This window comes from Centruroides vittatus, unplaced genomic scaffold (genome assembly GCF_030686945.1).
Source record: "Centruroides vittatus isolate TY-2023 unplaced genomic scaffold, ASM3068694v2 contig_150, whole genome shotgun sequence".
In the NCBI taxonomy this organism is placed as follows: domain Eukaryota; kingdom Metazoa; phylum Arthropoda; class Arachnida; order Scorpiones; family Buthidae; genus Centruroides; species Centruroides vittatus.
The window spans coordinates 2,443,514-2,466,869 of NW_027120928.1; the positions used below are offsets into that span (position 1 = coordinate 2,443,514).

The 23,356-nt window shown below is 24.0% G+C and overlaps 1 protein-coding gene across 1 annotated transcript in view; it reads right to left on the reverse strand.

Annotated features, from left to right (window-relative positions):
* Positions 1 to 21,616, reverse strand: part of LOC136968638 (epithelial membrane protein 1-like) — a 72,271-nt gene extending 50,655 nt beyond the window's left edge. The window contains exon 1 of the mRNA XM_067262641.1: positions 21,300 to 21,616. The gene's annotated coding sequence lies outside the window, so the exon portion shown is untranslated. The remainder of the gene's footprint in view (positions 1 to 21,299) is intronic.
* Positions 21,617 to 23,356: the final 1,740 nt, after the last annotated feature.

A 23,356-nucleotide genomic window follows, 5' to 3' on the forward strand; every position in this document is an offset into this window, starting at 1 on the left:
CATACTCGTAATTATATTTTGCAGTAGAACGTTTATTTTTGTAGATCAAACGTAATGAGAGTGATTGAGACAATTATATTTGAGAAAGAACTTTACATTATGAAGTTTTAACGGACTATATAATAACAGTAAATAATATATAATAAAAATAAACAGATGAAAGAAACTAAGACACTCGTCGCTTCAGGCAAAATTATTTCTTTATCTTTTATTTAACTCAGTTTACAATTTAATTTATTCTTCTTTTATATATATACTTGAAAAATAATTAGTGATAAAGCTTATTGTTTTACTTAAAATAATTAAATACATTTTTATTTTCTGTCGTTATTTTCTACTCGCTGAAAGATAGAATTTTGACTTTTTCAAATATGTAATGCATTAGTTCTTAAAGATATCGATTATCATACTTATACGTTGTTCTATACCTTTAACAACTAATGTATTTTTTACTTTTATTTGTAGAAAAAAATCGATTATCTTTAAGTGAAAAGTTCTTTAACATAATTGAAAAGTAAATAAGATTATAGTTAGAGTCAAAAATTTTTTAAATTATAAGTTATAAATGATGTTTCAAGATTATTACATAAAACTTTTAAAGTACTTTTTTTATGCTGAACATAGCAATTTTTTTTAAATGTATAAATGTTTAACTGTTTTTTTATTTTCGTTTTATGTTTACATAAAACATAAGCTTATTGGTCTGCAATTTTTAAATTGTAGACTTATACATTCAAATTGTCGTCTGTCTGATGTCTGTCCGTCTATCTTTCGTTAATCTCGAAAACGGAGTTTTTATAGATGAAGATCGAGACCATAAATGGAAAGCTTATGGGATGGAGACTACGATTAACTATATAAGAACTTTCGGTCTGGGCCGGAAGTCACGTGATCTTTTAAATTAAAAGATGATTATAAATTGTAGCCCGGCATTGTATTTTGAATTACAGTTTCTTTAAGTTATATTAAAATTAAAAAATTATTGTTATTAACTTTAATTTTATTAATAAATAATACTGTTTTTTTTCATTTTTTAATACAAGCATTATTATTTTATTATTGTTTTCTTTAAATTTCAGTTAAAATTACTCAATTGAAACTTTAAAATATTAAATATTTAAATAGTAAATGTAAGCAATTAAATAAAAAAAATTAATTACTCGAATAATAATATATGGAAATTTAATAATTAATCTTAAATATTATAAAAGAAATACAATAAACCCTAGATTTAACAGTAATTTTATCTATTGAATCGAGGGTTTACTGCATTTTAAAAATTTCTGTCCTACAGAAAAATATTTTTACTTAATTTAATATTGAATTTATATATTTTATTACTCGTAAAAATTTATAAGAATTATAACAAGTGTTAAAACTACCAAGTGTTTTCATACTAAGCGCAAGATCTTAAATGTAGATTTAGATCGCAACCTACTGCTTAACGAATTACACTTTAAAATGTTTTTCTATAAAACTAACTTTATTAAACTTCGAAATTAATAATTTATTAGAAAATTTAAAAGATTTTTGATGTTTTTTCCAGTATAATTATTGATCAACGATTGATAAATGAGAGAAACATCGTACAAGACATGTATTGATACTTAATAATCTGTGAATAAGATGTCACTATGTGACTTATTCTTTAAAAAATTTTAAATTATTGTAAAATTTATACAATAAATGTAAACGAAAACTAATATATAAACAATAGAAATAATTTATTTTCCCATTTTATTTATAATTAAGACACTAAATCCATTCAACTAGGAGAATTGAAGTTTAAGTGCTTCATTGCTAATTAATGGTGCGTACAACATAAAACTGATGATAAAAAATAATTTTTAGAAAATTATATTCGATTGAAAACGTATATTTTTATTTTATATCAGTTTATTTTTTCATAATATATTAGTAAAAAATAAGTAAACACGGAGAATATATACATTGCAGACTTGAAATAATGCCAAAGTTCAGAGAAAAACATTGGATTGGAGTTTAAATTAGAATGAGTTGAATTTAGTTGCCTTATAAATTTTCTTGGAATCGTAATTTGAAAATATAATTGTTAGAGTAATAAATTCTAGAGAAATAAAAGAAATATCATAAGTCAAGCTGAATGCTCGCACGCATTAATTTACATTACTTTACATAAGACATGTAGACAACTATGAAATTCATTTTAATATAATAATAAATAATGTAATGTTATGTATCAACTTCTCTCTCCTTGTCTACATCTGGAAGATGCTCCAGGATTTAAACCAGAAGAAATGGAGTAAGTGTATAACAAATTGCAGAGTAGCGAGATGACTTTATGTAAATTAAATGAAGGTGATGTATAAAATTTATAGTGTTTATAAGGAATTAGCCGTGTATATATTCTTTTATTACTGAGTTTATAATGGGTTTACTCAATAAAATACACATAGAATGATATCAATAGGAGAAAAGAAATGTAAAACATTTTCTTTCTCCTATTGATATCATTGCTTTTGAAATACACAGAGTTTTATTGATGTATGAAATAATGCTCAAAATATAAAAAAACATTTAGGATATTTAAAAAAATTTTTTTATTAAATTAACTATTTGAAGGGTTATATGTAAACTGGTTAATACTCTAATTAATTTTTATTAAAAAATTTAAACTTGTTAATAGTATAATCTATATATATATATACACTGATTGATTTGAATTCATTAAACTCTAACTTCTTGATTCTTGCTTGATTTGAAAGGAATTTATGTAATTAAAAGTTTTAGTTAAATATACAAGAAATAGTTTTAAACAAATTTAGTAAAATAGTTTTGAATAGAATATTAGTTAATGACTGTTAAATCTGTGTATTTAACATACTGATTTTGCATAATATGTAAATTAGAATTATTAAATTTGAATAAGTTGTATGGAGTCTTTAAGTACTTAATCCAACAAATATAGATACTTAAAATACTTTAAATTTACTAAAAACACAAAATTAACAAAGGGATAAACTGTTTTAATATATTTTAAGATAAAAACTATTAACAGAATATTAAATATATATAATTCAAATTATATTATTAAAGAAGAAAAGGTTAATAAGTAATATTATACTTATTATTTATAAAATGTAAAAAATTAATTTTTTTAAAACTATTATTTTAATTTATAAGCTTTTACATTTTATGCTAAACATATTATTAATTCTATTTATAAAATTCATAATTTAAATATTCCTTTATCGCTTACAGAATATGGAATTATAATATATATAATAAATTATTTTTCAAAATAACTGTACATTTAAATAACTTAACGTTTATTATATAGAAAGTAATTTCAAATAATTAATATAAATCAAATAGAAATAAAAGCTATATAAATATTATTTTTAAGAATTATTAATTTAGAATAATAAATTTATTTACTGAATTTTGCATATAAAAGCATAGGATAATATTTTATATAAGATTTTTTGCAGATAATACTCAAGATTCGACCATGTTTTTTGGACTTCTTTTTAACATTTACAAATATTTTTAGGGTTTTTTTAAATGTTATGACAAAAATCTCTTAAATTATTTTTATTTAAGAACTACTCCAGTTTTATTATTGCAATGTCCTGATTTTCTCAAACATTATTTCAATTTATCATCTACTTGTCGGATATCAGACATAGTTATGAATTCGAAGTTCATGTTTACAGTTAGAAGGCATAGAAAATATTTCATATGCCATTCATCTTTACAATACTGTACATAGAAGCAGCAGACAGGAAATGAATATTTACTGTCTCAAACATATGGGTTGAAAAGCTGATATAAAATAAAATATATTTTATTAAAAAAATATTTCCAATATAAAATACATCTTGAATTTTTTTATAATTTTGTAAATTTAATTCCTCAGTTTTTATATATATACAGTTATTGATTTAACTAATTGATTATACATACATATTTATATTTTCATATTTAAAATTATAATTTTAATAACTAAAGTTAAAAATTTTTTTATGCTTAAAAATTTGTGTATATGAAAATTTTTATGATTATATTAGTATCATTTTAATATAAATTTTTTAAATAGATTTATTTGCAAATTAACTCTAAAAAATATTGTATATAATCAGTTGTATAATATAAATTTCTTTTTATAATTGAAAACTTGAATAAAAAAATTTAATTTGTTAAATTAAAGAAATGTCTTAAAAATCTTCATAAAAACAATGAAAAATTTAGATTTAATACTGACTTTTTTAAGAAAAAAATTCGTAATTATTACTAAACTTTTGAAAATATTATATATATATATAAAGAATTTTAATTAAAAATGATTTAATTATCAAGAAGATGATGAAGATATCAATTGAATAACATTAAAATTGTTGTCCAAAAGAATTTTATAAAATGAGTATTAAATTCTGTATATAATTTCACTGAAATTTTTAATAAAGAATACAACTTTAATAACATTTAATGAAAAATGTTCTAGTTTAAATCAATACTTTAACTCAATTATAGTTATTAAAGCAGCATTAAGAAGAAAAAAAATTACATATTTTAAAAATTAGAAATTTAATATTTCAGAAGTTACTAACTTGTAATATATTACATGAGTTTATATGTAATTTTAAAAGTGAAAAGAAAAAATAAAATAAAACTTTGATATATTGCATTAAATTACTTCAAAGATTTATTTCATACTTCTTAAATTTTAATTAAAATATGTTAATTATGTAGCGAATTATATTGATAAATATAAAATAATTCTTTTTAAAACTGACATACAGCTTTCAAAATATTAAGTTTTAATAAGTAGGCTAATTGAAATAAAATTCAGTATCTAAAAATAATTACTTTTAACTGTATTTGTCTTTTTTTTCCCCACTTTTCTTTGTTTCCTAATTAGTCCACTAAAATAAATTAGTGTAGTAATGTGATCTTTTAACCTACTTCTATTTAGAATTGGCAGCTGTCACATTCTGTAAATTTTTTTTAATTAATTCTAATTTTCTAACTTTTACATAATTTCATCTAATATTCTAGAAAGGATTAGAGAATAACTAAGTAGAAAAATCATTTATTGTGATAAAAGTCAGGCTGCAATTTTTAAAAATGAAAAAAAAAAAAAAAAAAAAAAAAAAACGTGTGTCTTCCTGCCTAGATAGGAAGTTTGTATACAGATAATCGAGACAAGATATACAGAAAGGAGTTAGATGTTAATTGAATGTACAGTAGAAAGTTTTCCTATCTTGTCTCGATTTTCATCTACCTTAGTTCATTCTAGAGATTAACCAAGGACAGTCTGACAGACAGATGGATGACAGTGGGAATGTATAGGTCTGCAATTTTAAAACTGCAGCTCAATAATAAAAAATTATAATCTATAATATAATACTTCTTATATGTCATTCAGGCTTCATTAAAATGATAGAAAAATCATTATAAATTTTTATTTTAAATAATAATAAAAGAATTATTATTATTATTATGTTTTTAATATTTTATTGCTTATAAAATTTATAAGCAGTAACATTTGTATTGACTTTACTTTATAAACAATAAAATTTCCATCATTATTTTAAATTTTCTTAAGTAAAAATAAATTATAGTATATTAAGAAATTTAATAAGAAAAATGAGTATAAATTTTTTAATTTTAAGTTATAAAATTTATTTTTTCCTTACATTTTTCCAATGTTTAAATGATTAAAAACTTTATATTAATTTTAATTTATGATACACAGAAACATAATTGAGAAATTTTATTATCTCTAAAGGAAAATCAATGCAAATTTTCATTTATAACATATAAAACTAATTTTCTTTTATTATTAATACTTCATTGCATGTATAATTTTATACTCAATAAAAAGTTTATATTAATTTTTCTTTTATAAAAAACAAATTTCTATCATTATGACTTATATTTTAAGGAAATAAATAGTTATAAAATTTATTCTTTATAAGGAGTAAAAATACTAATTAAACATTTAAAAAAAATAAATATAGATATCTATCATTAAAAAATTACATTATATAACAAAAATTCATTAGTTATCTATATATATATTCACTTATTAATATCAGTGTCTTGTATATAAAGTAATTAATTTAATATACAGTAGAGAACATTTATGGGATATAATTCTGAATGCTGAAATCTTCTATGATACTGTTGATTTATTCAATAAAAGATACCATTATATCTGTTTTATATGAATAAAATAAGATGGGATGATTATGTTCGATATAGTATGTCAAACAATTTGTGTATACATATTAATGTACGTATTTGGGCTTCTATATAAATCAAATATTTAAACTAATTGCTTAAATAGTTAATAATAATTAATATTTTTCAGGATAATAAGAAGAGAAATTAATAATTTTAAAGTATGATGGTTATTAAATTATATCTAATGTATTATTATTAATATAAACAGAATGCTATTATATTTTAAACACAAGTAATTAAATATATAAAATTTATACATTTTTGAAACACATTTTTATTTATTAATTTTTAAAATAATTAAAATTTTATTAAGTTTAATTGGTTTAATAATTTGTTTCCTATAAAAATTTATTATACTTTAAGCAGTTAATTAACTTTATTCAAATCATTCATTTTTATAATTTAATTATAGATTTTTTATAAAGATAATTAAATTTTTTTATAACAGAAATAATTAAATTTATTCAGAATTTTACAAGAAAGTAAGTTTTCATTTTTAAACTCCGTTTTAATATTAATTAAAAAAAATATAATATATATATATATATATAATAAATGGTTTATATTAGAACAAAGATCAGTATTTTTTTTTAAATGTTTATGTATGATTTAATAAAGTGTTCAATTCTGAAAGGATGAGTTAGGTGCACATAAAACAAATCATTTATAACAATAACAATAATAATAATAATAGTGTTTATTATCGTAATATGGGATTATCCCGTTACAAGGGGGAACATAATTTGAACACTTAATGCAAATCATTTATAACTTGTTTAGTGAATTATCTAAAAATTATTTTTGAAAATAATAATATTTTTTTATATATTCCCAGTTAAATTGTTATGATTTTTCTTTAGAAATTTGAAGAGGAGGGCAAATAGCAAAAAGAAAATATATGGAAATTAAGTTAGTGTAGCAACAGGATAGACCTTTATAGTAGTTGAGCATCAGGGATAAACAATGTGATTTATAAAGAAGTCAGAGAAGTTGGGATGATAATGATACATACATACATACATACATACATACATGCATGCATATATATACATTCTGTACATCAATGATCTTTAAACTTTTAAGGTATACTCTTTCGTATCTAAATATTGTTTTTTAAGGAATTCTAAGCAATAAAGTTTAAAAAAACGAAAACTTGTAATAAAAGCACGATGCTACTTAGGTACATAAGTACATTCATTTTCATTTTTCAATTTTTTTTCAGTAAAAATAATGAAATCTTTTTTTAAATATCTGCAGATTCTTGAGATTTTGAAGAACACAATTTGAATATCACTGATCTATATTGAATGATAATTAGGAGAATTTGTGAATAGTAATTTTGTTTTTCGAGCATTCCTTTGTGTATTTTTCTCTCCTGGAAACATTAATCTTTTCTAGAGATAAAATTACTTGAAATGCGAGATGATAAAAGTGTAAAGAAAAAATAATAGAATATTATTTTAATGGCAGTATTCAAATCTGTTGATGATGATCAAATCTTATTATTTAACGAAGGGCAGATATTTTCCTAGTTATTGATTTTTAAAATCTATTATATAATTTCTTCAACTAAATATATAACAGAAAAGTCATACTACAACATCATTTGGGAAACTTTATAAAGCTATTTCTGAATAAAGATTGTAGGGAACTTCACTTAAACGTTTATTCAAGTAAATCTTATAACAAAAAAGTTTAATAATATATTTTTTATTTTTTGTTAGACACTAAATGGATTGAAAAAAGGGTAATTTCTTATTTAAAATGTTAAATAAATCGGTGGTTTTCTAAGTTGGCAATGGCTCTCCTTTGGGATTAGGTATGAGAATTGGAAAACAAGGTGGGCAAAAATTCATTTTGAAACAAAATTTACTACTAAATTTATCTTTCAGTTTATCAGTTTTGACTGATTTTATGAGAAGCGCTAAAGAAATATTAATATTATGCACTAAAAGGAGGGGGTAGTCGGAAAAGTTTGGGAAACACTTCAATAAATAATCCATGTTGGCAGACACTACATTACTTTGAGTAAATTACAGTACTTCAATAATAATTGCTAGTAATACAAAAACTACTCGTTTAATGGGATTGAAATTTTTACTATTTTCTCTAAACTATAGAGAAATGTAAGAATTGCATTTGAAAATGTATAAACAAAAGATCTTTTATACTTGTATTATGGCTTCTTGGCTTACGCCCATATTAATATTTGTAGTATTTACTTTCTATCAAACTTGATTTACTTAATGCATGTAAATAATTTAAAATATAGATGATATTAATGAGAGTGACAAGAATTTCTTGTTTGAGAAGGTTATAAACAGTAAAAATATTAAAGTAATCTTTACATAACTTTGAGTAAGTAAACTAGTAGTTTAAAATCAGTTTTGTATTACAAAAATTAATTATTATATTTCTCAGAGTTGACAGTAATTTGAATACGTTTTGTAAATAGCAGAAAGAGATTTTTTTTAAAGTCAAATGGTAGATGTTTTCCATAAAATCGAAAAACAAACACTAATACGGTACACGTTATGTTCAAACGTTCTTCTCGGATAATATTTTTAATATGTACTATCCAATAAAAATATTTTTTTTTAGATTTATTCATTATTTTCCGAGCCGTTTTTTTTAAATTAAAAATGTAAACTTATTACATTTTTCAGGTAAAGAGTTTTTGATCCATACTCGATATTGTATTTTAATAGAAACTAGAGAGTTTGCGGCCGACGTCTCCATCGCGAAAACGTGTACGTCGGACGTCAGCGCCGCCTTCCTGTAAGCCTAGAAGCTTGACGATGGCGAGGATAATTCCAATGAAGTTCCAAACGCCATTGTCAAACTTCTAGGCTTACAGGAACGCGGCGCTGAACGTCTGACGTACACGTTTTCACGATGAAAACGTCGGCCTCAACCTCTCTAATAAAACATTTTAAATACGTCAAATTGAATTTTACAAGAGCATCAAACCTATTTTAAGAAGCTAAAATTGTTTATACCTCAATAGTTTTGGTACGTGTCATCTTAATCATCTATTCTATTCTATTGTCGTAGAAAACTACGTTCAAAATCAGATTTTCGACAGCTGTACATTCGAGATACATAAATTATTATCCCAAATTTCATCTTTAATTTATATAAACCTCAATATTATATTAACAAATGCCTTTGCTATCATCAAACTTTTCTTGAATTTCTCTAAATGCTGTTATTCTTTTTCTTTGATTATTTCAATACATCCTTCTATACTTTCGATAACCCTTCAGCATCATTGCAGTTTATAAAATTGTGGTCAATATTTACTGATGAAAATAAGACAGAAACGAAAGTGCTGAATAAAATTCAAGGAGTAATAAACGTTGATAATAAAGATATTTATTTATAATGGTAATGTTTATATAATACAAAGCTGAAATACTTTATGACGAAAGAATTTTATGATGAATGTAATTGGATCATATACTTTTTCTAACGTATTATTGTCGAATATCTGGAATTCTATTTTTAACTACGTTCAGTAATAGTGAAATTTCGATATCCAATGGCAGCAAGGTCGTCACGAGTGATGAAACTGGGGATATTTTCTCGGGCCCAGAGAAAATTTAGGGTCCCGTAGTGATCCCCACCCTTATAAAATTAACATTAGTTTTACTATTAAGAAATAAAATCTTTAAAATTACTTTTTATTGTTAAAGAAATTCATTTGTTCAGAAACAAAAGGCTATAGAGGCTCACAAAGAGGCGAAAGAGACACTCTATCAGATTCCATGTAGGCTCTCGAAGGCCCTTAATGGCAGCAAGTTCTAAAATTATGCACACATCTCACCCATTAACCCAAACAATGCAGATGAAATGACCGTATCCATTGGTATCAATAAAAGTAACTTAAAGTGTGGTTGAGCCCGGTCCCATCAAACCCTTAACACATTTGAGAGTTTTCCTTGAAATGTTACATTGGCACGCCTGCTTTTCTTACATAGATGGATTGTCTGCACGAGTGATGGCATCGATTATGGCATTTAAATCTTCGCTCCAATTGTCAGTGGAACTACCTGGCTTCCTCACGTATTTTTTTGGCATCCGAAATGAGTAAATGTTGCGATTATGTGATTGCTCATTGTAGCGTTACTTACGAAACGGTATGGCCAACTCGTCTGTATCACACGTGGACTGTGTGTCCTAATTTGTGTTGATGCATTTATCGGCCCTTATAAATATGTCGCGGCTTGCGCTTGATTCAAGGTAACAGTCAAATGAGCTATTTTCACTAGTCTTTTGTATGCACCATGTAAAATACTTACCACTTACCGAAATTAAACAACTATTTTACCCTTATCGGGAAGATTTCTTCCAGTACAGTTTCTCAACTCACTGATTAGCGCGTGACGGATCTCTACGTTTATTTTTGTGATCACAGCGATGGGCAATCTCTCCTATATGGTCATCTATTCCTGAATTACTCTAATATACCCTACACTCTAATTCAGGATTATCTATAATGTACGATTTCGAATATGATACGTGGGTCCTTTGCTGTTGGATATCGAAACTTCAGCATTACCGAAAATATTAATAGTTAAGACGATGCGCTCTAGACTTTTAATATTCTTTAATTTATGCTTTTGGCTTAACACACAAAAATTATAAATGGGGAAAAAATTGTTTTGAAAAGAAAAATATAATAGATGTATTCAAGTGGACTCAAAGTAAACTAATAATTTAAAATCAGTTTTTTATTACAAAAATTAATTATTGTATTTCTCAGAGTTGACAGTAATTTGAAGATCTTTTGTAAGTAGCGGGACGACATTTTTTAAAGTCTAATGGGAGTTATGTTTTTCATAAATTATCCTAAAAGGTTTGTTGGAAACCATATGGTTACTCTATGTTAGATACGATTACTTAGTATCAAAAAGAATTTCATTCTATATATGGATATATTGTATATTTTAGAAATTTTTAAAGAATATGACGAGATATTTAACTTAAATATATTTTAGTGGTAACTGTAGGGATTTAACACTATGTTCTGTTAGTATAATTCAGTTTTGTCAGGATGATCTACTTTCCTATTGAGAATCGACAGATCGACATATGGCCTTCATTTTTATTTAGAAAAATGCCATTATAGAGGCCTCGTCAGGGTCTTTATTTTCTATACGGGTCTCATTAGACCCATGTAGAAAGTAGAGGCATCCACAGAACCTCGAATCTCCTTTCTATCTTTGTACACAGACATGTACTGTAAAAGGAAGACGATACGAGGCTGGGTTTTTCTTAAATTCTAATTAACATAATTTATTTGTATGCCTTACAATGCGCAAATTCACATTACTTTTCAAGTGAAGTCTAAGCGTGTCAGCAGCAAATACTTAAAGCTTTCTTAAAAGTAGATGGTTCTTGATGGGATTAAGGAAGCTAAATTCTTGATCCTTATATTAGATGCAGAAAATTTCTCTATGATCAGAAGTATATCTGAGATTTAAATTAACTTGGAGTAAACTTACTCAAATTCTTCGACAGCTTTCTAACTTCTCCCGTAAACTTTATTGTTAATGGTGGGTAATTAGTCCAGCCGTGGTTTCGATCGAAATGTCGAAATGCCATCGAATCTTTAAGGAATTTCTTATCTATTTTTACCAATGCTTATCGCTTTTATTGCTTCTAATTGAATCTTTCTCTTTCGAGAGTTTTTATATTACCGACTTTTTGAACAAACATTAAAAAAATCTGAATTTCGTGAAATTTTTATTTTAAATTACTATAAAGATACTACACTACACTTAAATGAGCTTATTTTTAAATTTGTTTTATGTCATTAAAGAGAGAGGGAGAATTTAATGGCTTCTTTACGTAATATGTCTGTATTTTTCTTTATTTATATAGAATTTATAACCTGAATTATTTAATAAGAGTTTCTGTAAATTTAGTCCTATTTTGCATTGATAATTTAATTTTATTCAATTCATGATAAGGATTCTTTACTGAGTGCATTTAAAATACACTTTAAGAATTTCCTTTATTTATTTTCCATTAAAAGTTTTAATGGTATTAAATTTATATTTTATAACAAGATAATAAAAAGGAGTTGGAAAAATAGAGCGAACGTATTTGATTTGGAAGCAGACTGCAGAATTCTTGGATATAATTCAAAATTTATCATCGTTCTTTTCTATATTGTTTAAACTAAATAATATAGAGTAGAATGTAAACACTAGTGAATAAATGCTGTTTCACAAGACAATATTTACAAAAGAATTAGAAAAATACAATTTAAAGATATGAATATTTATTTGTTAAATATGCTGATTAAGCCAACTTGTCTTCCTGAATCTCGTTATTCATTCACTTACGTTACACGATTATCATTTTTAATGATGATAACAATTTGAAATATTTTAAAACAATTTTTTCTTATAAATTAAAGTTTGAATATCAATTTTATAGGATCACACGGAATTTCAAATAAAATTATTCAGTGTTAGGATACCTTTATATTGTTATTGTTATATTTTTGTTTTTCTTACTGTTATTATTGTGTGAACACAATAATAACAGTAAGAATATTGTTATACAGTGTGGATTCAAGAGACGTAACTAAGGAGGGTGAGGGTAGGCACGTGGCCCGGGTGCCGACTTGGGGATGCAAAACGAATCCGTAGAATTTTTTTTTGTGATTAACGTTGAATCGGGCGTCAGGTATGACGTTTGTCCAACTGTTAGGTACTGCCCTGATGGACGTTCGACAAAGTGTCCACCCAATATAGTGAATAATTTTACTCCTTGCAATTCTTTGTGTGTATTGTGAAGTCTTGATTTAGTGAATTTAGTAGTCCTTTCAGAGCTCACTATATCGAGAATCCACTGTATAAACAATAGATAAATACTTTTAAGCTTAAAACAAACTGGTTCTAACACTTAAACTTGAATTAATCTTGTTAATGATGACATATTATTATACTTTTAAATATATTTTTTTTTGTTATTTTTATTAAATTATGCGTCTATCGAAGAGGGTAAATCAAGGAATTTTTTAAAGAGAATGATTTTTGTCACTGACAATTAAGACACAGTTAAGTACAGTAAATAAAATTAATCTTATAAATCTACTTAATAGAGTATATAGGCCAGTCTAAATGTTTATAAAATAACTGAAAATTAGAAAATTCATATTAAAAAATAAAATATTTTTTCCTTATTTTAAAAAGTCGATATTCATGGGCGATTACTCCCATCCTTCTGTACATCCAAAGTTAAATACAGAGAATATTTTCATACAAATATAATGAGTAATTCTCAGGACATAAAACTTTTATTTTCAGAGTTAATCAATACATTTGCCTAAAAGCATTCTATCACTAATATATATATATATACACTTCACTCTTTCCGCCCCAAAGAAGGTAATTCAATCATATCCATCATAAGTTGGAATATGACCCAAATGGTAAATTTTCCAGGGGAAACAAAGTGTGGAGATAATTATATCAATCAATCAATTTATTTAATTATTTAATTTTTAGAGACTTTTTTTCCCACAATAGATTATAGAATACAGTATTGTATCAATACAAAAAGACAGACAAGAGTCCCATGATCGAGGGTGTAAGGTTACATACCTCAATTACCCACAGTGATGATAACAAAGCTCAACGTATTTGGGACAGACCACAGAGAAGAATCCCAGGAATATTTAATGTGTAGTCTTCATGGGATTCTTTTCTCGCCCAGATCTTTTCTTATACATTAAATGAAAAAATTAATTCCTTTTAAAATTTAATTAAAGTTAAAGAAAGTCGAATTAAGATCCGGTTGATGAAAAATTATTAAATATTTATTCATGTCACAACTTTATAAGTTATTGAAATAATAAAATGTTAACATTATTTATTCATTTTAATATTATACATAATTTATATAAGAATTCTTTTATATTAAATTTTTATTTGAAAATGAATGAAGACATTAATTCAATTCTTGGCATATTACGCAAAGTAATAACTCAAATTTTTTAAAAAAGGAGAGAAATTATCAGTTTTCATCCTTTTAAGTCATTTTCATGGTTTTTTTCTTTGTATTATATCATTTTACATTCTGAATTTTTGTTTTTATTTAAGTAAAACAAATATTTTAACATTTATCATTGTCATAATCCTCTATGCACAGTATATATTTAAATATAAAAGAGAATATATTGATTTATACTAAAAGAATATTAAACTTAAAATTTTTTTTTTGTGTCAGAGCTTATAAATTTAAATTTTAAATGATTAAAATAACATAAAAATTAGTTATTATAATAATAATTTTTATATGAATTTATTAAATGATTATAAAGTACTTCATCATTAGAATTTTTTTTTAATTTAAAAGTAATTTATCTTTTCTTATTAAATATTATTAATAGGAATAATAAATTTTGTTTAAAATTAAATAACAAATCATAATACATACATACAAGAGAAATTATTGTATCTTTCGAATATTATTTTAAAATATGGAAATAATTCATTTCATATAAATTTATATTTAATTTATATTAAACATAAATTTATTATATTATAATGTTTAATTTAATCTAAATTGTTCTATTTTTTAAATCGGATTTTTATATATTTAATACAGTAAAACCTGTCAAACCGGAAAAAATATTTCCCACACGATTTCGGTTTACACAGGTTTTACTGTACAATACATACTGTTTGTATGTACTGAGTAACTTTTATTCTGGTATTTACAGTATGTAATTTTAGTTTTCCTATTGTTTTCAATCATTAAATAGTATTTCCAGCAAGCACTTTAATTATAATACCCCACTAATTTCGGTTTATCCGGAATTTTGTTAATCAGGTCCAGATAAACGGGCTTTGTATATTCTTAACAGCTCATTATCCTCTCAATGTAAAAATTATAATTAAGATATTAATTATTGATATTTTCTAGTGAATTGATATTGATTTTAAAGAACATTTGATAAGAATAAATTCAAAAAAATTTTTTACGTGCATTTTATCATATTTTTTGTATATATTTAATTGATTTGTAGATAAAAAGAATTTTCAATTTAATTTAATAAAATGCTTCGAATTAATTAAATTTAGCATACATTTTATTTTTAATATTGAAAGCATTTTACTAGAATTATCATCAACAGTAGTAATTAATTTTTTAAATATATCTAAATAAAGAAAATTAAAATAAAGAGAAAAAATATAAATTGAAGAAGTTTAATTTATTTAAGTATAATAAATATAATTAATTAATTAATATACTGCAATGCAAATTTTTATATCAACTTATATCAATAATAAGCTAACTGAATAGTTATTTTAATATTTTTCTCACAAAATAATACTTAAATTTGATTTTTTAATCTTTAATAAGTTAATATAAAATATAAAACTGTCTTCTCTATTTATTATTTAATAGAAAAATTAATTATCTATCCTTAACTGTATTGTTTTTATAGGATAAAAACCTATAAAGAATCATTGAACTTGAATAATTTTATAAATAAAAATACTTTTTAATATTTTATTGACAGATCTTATTAATTATAGATTTAATGTATGTAATGAAAGCCAAAATACTCTAGAAAATGAAGCGATTAAGCTATAAATTACATCAAAATATAGCAGAATCACAGTAATAATTAATAATTTAGTGTTTATACCATCATATCTATAAGAATATTATTAAATTTTAAATACCAGTACATTATTTAGACATTTAACACATTGATAAATAATTAATTTATGTATTAATTAATAAGTAGAAAAGATCTCTTTATATTTTATATTAAATAATTAAAGTTTAAAAAAATCAAATTTAAGTATTACATGAAATGAATTTTAGAGCTTAGTTATGTTAAAATTACCTATTTACAGCATAATAAATTCATAAAAGCTTTGCAATGTAAAATTCATGTATTCAAGACACATGAATAAGAAATAAACTGTGAATGACCCATTACAAAGTAATGAGACTGAAGACATTTCAAAAAGTTAACACTTGCTCACACCTGTTTACAACGAGATATGTTATCTTGTAGGCATCTAGTCAAGATATTGTTAAAAATCTATCTTTAGCACTGTAGTTATATGTAAATCCTACACTTTCCTTCCTGTGAATATGTAGTGAATATTTATAAAACTTAAAACAACATTTAGAAGATTACAAATTTAAAAGTTTTGAAATTAAAATTGACAAATACTTATATTCTATAAAGCATATCAAACATCAGTATGGTTGAATTGATGTTTATTCATCCCTCTTCTAAAAGTTAGAAGCTCGTACAAAACAGGAAATAAATATTACACAAGCGCTTAAAATGTGCTTTAAAGTATTTTTAAATAAATAAGTATTTATTAAATCTCACTGTTAAGAAGACAGCAAAATAAAATTCTAAAATTTAAACACGTTTTTATTATAAAAAATTCCAGCAACGAGTTGAGTAACTTTCCCGGCAAAAAAAGTTAAAATTACGCGTGGTGCCATCTGTTAAGATATTTTACTTAAAAATTTTTTATAATATTAATTATTATAAAATGGAAAAAGCTTAATTTTGAGGGTAGAGAAGAGTTTTATAAGGTTTAAAAAAATCTTAAATGCTAATAACGAGTAAAATCTTAAGTAAGCCCGATCCCACTCGAGATACGACAAGTAACCCCTTCTATCCTCCACTTTGTTGACCTTTAATAACAAAAATTTAATAACATCAATACCGAAGTTAAGACAATGAAGAAAATATACACATTTTCAAGTCTATGTTTAATCCATTTTCACCAACCACAGAAGTAACAGCTAAAAACACATGAAGAAAAACTTCACGAAAAGACAAACAGTAAGTAGAAAATTCACATGGTTAAAACATAGACTTGAAAATGTGTATATTTTCTTCATTGTCTTAACTTCGAAATAGAAGATATCCAGAATTATGTAACAACATCAATACCCTTAATATACGACCCTCCCTGCTAAATTTCAGAGATTTTAGACAAGAGTCACAGGAGTTATTTAGCTTCGAATTGGGCGATGAAAATCGTGCCCTTCTCATACGCAAATATCCATAGACAAGGGGGGAACCCCATTTTTTGCATTTCTCGACGTTTTAAGGTATCTTCAATCCAAGAATGTAAAAGTCTTGAGGGTCATCTTTTGACCGATTGCCATACTTTCCCTCTGTTATATATAACATTCAATATATTGTTATAATGTAAGTTATAAAAACTGAAAACACTTTTAAAATAATTTCTAACAGGTGCTGTTCCTTTCAAATAATGATAAAGTTATATCGATTAGTTTATATAATTTATATTCTATATGAATAGAAAATCCATAAAAATTTATTCGTCTGAATTATAAACGACATTAAGTATGTACTGTACGTGTAAAATTCATCGTTGTTTTTGCGAAAATAAACAAACTAACGTTATTGTTATTATTATTAAATAGTATACGAAATCGGTAATAACTCAAAGGAAATTACTCGGGAAAATAATTATAAATAATGAAAATTTCTCTCCATTTGGAATGACATTTGGGATTTTAGAAGTTTAGCTTTTTATGTTAAATTTTCCTATAAATATCTTTAAATTAGTAATTAATTTAACTTAAAATATAATATGAAAAAGTACATAAAATAAATAAATATTAATTAAACGTTATTATATATTTAATAAAATTATTATAAAATTTTGAAATTAATGAATAAAATAAGTTAAAAATACGTAAAATTTTTTGCTTAAATTTTAATTAAATAACAAGTAATAATCAAATACTTTTTATTTAAATTTTAGCATCAAATTTATAAATTTAAATTAAATTTTTATAAGTATTATTTCAATTTTTTAAACCTTAAAAATACTTAAACTAAATATTATACAAGCAAAGTATTTACACACTATAATTACAAGTTTTAAAATATTTTTGTAATAAAATATAAAATAGTATATATACAAATACATTATAATTCCTTTTAAAAATGCGAATAATGCGATGCATTACTTGAAAAAGTGTAGGAGAACGTGACACATCAGTTCTAAAAAAGTTTTCACTGTATTATTCTATTCTAGGAACTCAGTATGACAGTTGATGTCATTGTATCATGCTGTAGCAAAGCTTACAGAATGTTGATAAAGTTTTTTGAATGTACATTTTGTCATCTAACACGAAGACGTTGTACACGACTTTTAGTTGATGCTTCCTCCCCACCCCAAAAATAAAAAATACATACATCTACTCACGCACTTTAAATAAATGTCATACATTTTATCCTCTTCGTGTGAAAAAAGAAGCATCTGTTCCATTTTTCATTAAAGAATATAAGAATTTAATTCAAAAAATATATATATCGTGTACAATTTATATATTTTTTTGAAAATTTAAAAAGAATAAGTAAGTAGAAAAAAGTTAAATACAGTAAGAAAAAATAAAAAATCGAAGAGGCGCATTTTTATTTTTATAAATATAAATATGAATATCCTGTAAATTCTATAAATATGATATTAGTTTGTTGAAGTTATCCTTATAAATATTCCACTTTTAAAGGGCAAATTTATTATATATATATATATATATATATACACGTATTTATATAAGAACACAGGGTTAGTATTTATATAAGGACCGATCGCATATAATATATATAACAGAAGAAAAATATGCCGATCGGTCAAAAAATGACCTCCGAGATTTTACATTTTTGATCTCGGTGGACTTTATAACGTCGAGAAATGCCGAAACAAACCGTTTTTTTTTTTTTTTTTGGTATGCGTGGATATTTGCCTGTAGGGAGGGCACAATTTTCTTCACCCAATTCGAAGCTTAATAACTCCTGTGCCTCTTGTTTAAAATCTCTGAAATTTAGCATGGAGGGTCGTGTAGTAAGGATTAAATTTTTGTTATTAAAGGTCACCAAAGTGAGGAGAGAGAAGGGGTCACGTGGCATATCTCGAGTAGGATCGGACTTAATGAAGATTTTACTCGTTATTATCATTTAAGAATTTTTTAAAACCTTATAAAAATCATCTCTACCCTCGAAATTAAGCTTTTTCCATTTTATAAGAATTAATAATATAAAAACTTTCTAAAATAAAATATCATAACGGATACTTTATACAATTTTAATTTTTAGAAATATTATAAATGTATGACTAAGAATTTGAATAAGATAGAAATTTAGTTTAACTGGCCTTTGGGCTAACCATATTGTTTCCTAAACATAAAAATTGTACCTTATTGGTAGCTTGATTTTGATTAACTGTTAATAATTAAGTATTAAATCGATCATTTAAAATGGATAAAATGTAAATATGTCATTCGTACTGTATATAATATTTGATTACATTAATTTTAATCCATTGAATAATCTTATTTTGATAAATTGGATAGCGTTAATAATAAGGACACGACATACAGATACGTTTCCACTTCATCAAATTTACGAGATGATATTATGTTTACTGCAAGTAAATTCATAATTATAATCTTAAGTATACATATAACATATATTTTGACTATTCTAAATATACAATACTTAATTACATTTTATATAAAAATCAATACTTTATCCCTTTCATATTGTTAATGTTTGTTATATTTTACAAGCTTATTTCTAAATTTAATTGGATAAATTTAAATCTAAATTAGTTCCAAACCGATGGTAATTCTTTAAATCAATTTTATAACTCTTTTAGATTTACAAAACGGGTATAATATTACTCGAAACGGCGTTGGAGTTCGCGATCGAAAGGTTGGGAAATTAATGTCTAGACAAAAAGTTTTGATAAGCAATCTCGCTCGGGATTTGTATGACTGACTTTTGTTATCTATACTGTAATCAACTTTACAAATGATATATAATTTACTTAATACTAGTTAAATTTGATTAGTTCTTTTACTTTTATAATTCAAACTAGAATAATATGATTTCAAATAAGTAGAAATTCAACCTTAAAAATTAAAATAAAAATTCAATTTTTGACATTAAAAAAAACAAATTTTTAAATAAAATTAATAACGGTCTTCCTTTTTTATTGCAGAAACAACAGAAAAATCCACTCATTAAATTTTAAATTATAAAACAAGATAAAATATAAATTATTATTTGACATACTTCACATTAGTTCGTTAATGGTAAGTGAAGTATTTCTTTTTAAATTAACATTTCTTAATTTATTTTTAAATAGATAAATTTTTTTAAAATTAAATTAATAATAATAATATTTTAATGAGTTTTACTTAAGTTTTAACATTATCTATAATACTTTAAAGTGATGAAATCAGTAATTAAAGCAATCATGATGCATTAACTCTTATCAGCTAATTATTAAAATTTTAATTAATAAAAAATCTATTTGGCTTGAAAATTTAATTAAAATTATTCATTAAATTATTATATACAATTTTTTATTAGTAAATTTTAATATAACGAAAATAAACGGAGAAACAAGTGTTTATATATTAATCGAATTTATTGTAATTAATTAATAAATTAAAATAAATATCTGTTAATTTTTTCACCAGAAAATAAGCGTGTTTTTACTTTAGAAGTTTATTAAAATAAATTAGAAAAATTTAAATTAATTAATTAATTGTACATTGATACTACGACTTAACATTGTTAAAGTATAAATAAAATTAAAATATAAATAATAAATAAAATAAAATTTTAATATACCATATAAATTGTATATTTTGTATGTTTTATAATCATAAAGTAATTATAATTATATATATATATATATATTTTATATATATATATATATATATATAAAACAATTAAAATTGTAGAAATTTACTTATAAAAAATAAATAAATAAAAACAAAGCTTTCAAGATCAATGTCCAGAAAATTAGTCAAGGTAAGTGAACCCTTTTTTTATTTTTAGCCTTTATTTACAAGCAAAATCAATAGAGGAACGATCGTATATATTCTGTGTTAAGGGAACGATATCGAATGTAAACGATCTTGACGACAATAAAATTAAAATAAAATAAAAACACTAAGAGTTAAAGGAAGGTAAGAATTAAAATATATGTAAAGTATTCAAATATATGTACTGTACTTACCTAAAATATATCATAATATATATGTCATGTATTGATTAAATAATAGTATTATTCAGTTCTTATAATGGATGGGTGATGCATATACATGCCTTGTTTAATGAGAAACTCTATATTCTTGCCAACGACTCTGAACTAAACACGCTCTGTACATTCTCCACCCCATGCGCCTGCGTTGAATGATGATCAAAAGTGGTTAGTGAGCGTGCGTGGGAGGTTCAGCTCTTTTATCATCGTGAGATTGTCAAGAAACTCCTCTCTATTTTACCTTCTGCATGGGAAATTTTAACAATAGACACACTTGCAGCCGTGTTATAAACCTTTAGAATTACAGTAAGGAACATGTATACTGTGACGTAACACAAACACACACACACCCTACCGTTATTTATACGTTAAGAGTTGATGAATGTTATAAAAGCATCCTGGCAAGATATGCTCGAGTTGTTTCAATTTATTTAATGGAGTAATTTATACAAAAAGAAAGAGCAAATTTTAAATTACTTTTTTTTCTGTTATTGAAGATGGATGATTTACATCTGTAAAGATTTTTGTTTTGTAATAGGATTTGTCTTAATAGAAACTATAATAATAAATATAGAAAGTGTACCTAAATTTGTCAGAAGTGCACTGGGTCAACGAGAATGTAAGTGTATTGGATTATTGCCAAACTTAAGTAGTAACTTATATAAAGGAACTGATAGAGTTTTCAACATTAGATGCCAAAATATTATCGTATCTATCAATACATTTCTTACATTTTATGTAAGTTTCTTGATAGACAGTGGACAGATAATAAACTTTTCTACATTGTTCTATTCACGGACACCTGTTGATGATGATGTAATTTTTATTGATTTTAATTAATGTTTCGAGATGATTTATATCAAAAATTTAATGATAAATTTGTTTTAACACTCGAATAAAAGTAAGAAATGAATAAAGTATCGATTTTTTTTCCATTTTAACGAAGTTTGAATGCTAGAACACTTGATTATATGAGTTATCATCGTTCAAATCAACTGATCGGGATGATTATAATTGATTTGATGACGTAAACCAGCTGGCTTGGATGATTGTGGTGATGATAGAAATTGTGAATGAATATAATAGAATAGATAATGCCAAATCTCTAGCTTGGGTGAATTATCATCATCTCAGTCAACTGTCCTTGATGATGATGATGATGATGATTTAATTATATACTTTAAATAATTTTTAAAATATTTTTTAACACGCTATTGATTATATTTATTTAGAATATCATCAATATGTTTAACTTTTAATGTTTTAAAATTATTCATTTTATAAAGAAAACACTGTAATGAAGGTACAAGCTATTCAAATTAAAAGAATTTTTATTTAATTAGAAAATAATATTTTTATAAAGCTTCATGTAAACACATTACATTAAAATAATAATAAATATTTATTTATTTAATAAAATTAAAATATATAATTTACATTATCAATTACATTTTATCATTGTTTTAAAATTGGTGATTAATAAAATTTCCTTTTATTATTATTTTTTTAACTTTTCTCATTCGCGTAACATTCGTACGTCAACAAATAATGCATTTCTAATTAAAAATTTATTTAAATTAAGGTAAAATCAATATGAAAATTAAAGATTGAGTTTTATAAGTTCTTTATAAAAATTAATGGAAAAATATCCATTAAAAAATTCAAATTATCTATAAAAAAGTTAAATTCTCTGCCACTAGATGACAGCAAGTTCAAAATTTGTATTTATGATGGTGAGAAACTAAGGTTATATGATTCTATAATCACACGTCCCAAGAGTTAAGCAAACGCACTAATGAACAATTTTAATGAATATTAAATGGTAATGTGTTAATCGAATTAAATCTGTAACATGTAAACTTAAAATATATAACTAATTAAAACTAAATTTATTTTAAAGTTTCGAGTTAGTGTGTACACATTTACATATAGTGTGTTTCAGAAAGGCATTTTCAAGCCTAGTTGTATAAGGTCAAAGGTCAACATACGGGGCAAAAACGACGAATTGTAGTTTTATATCATTTCGTAAACAC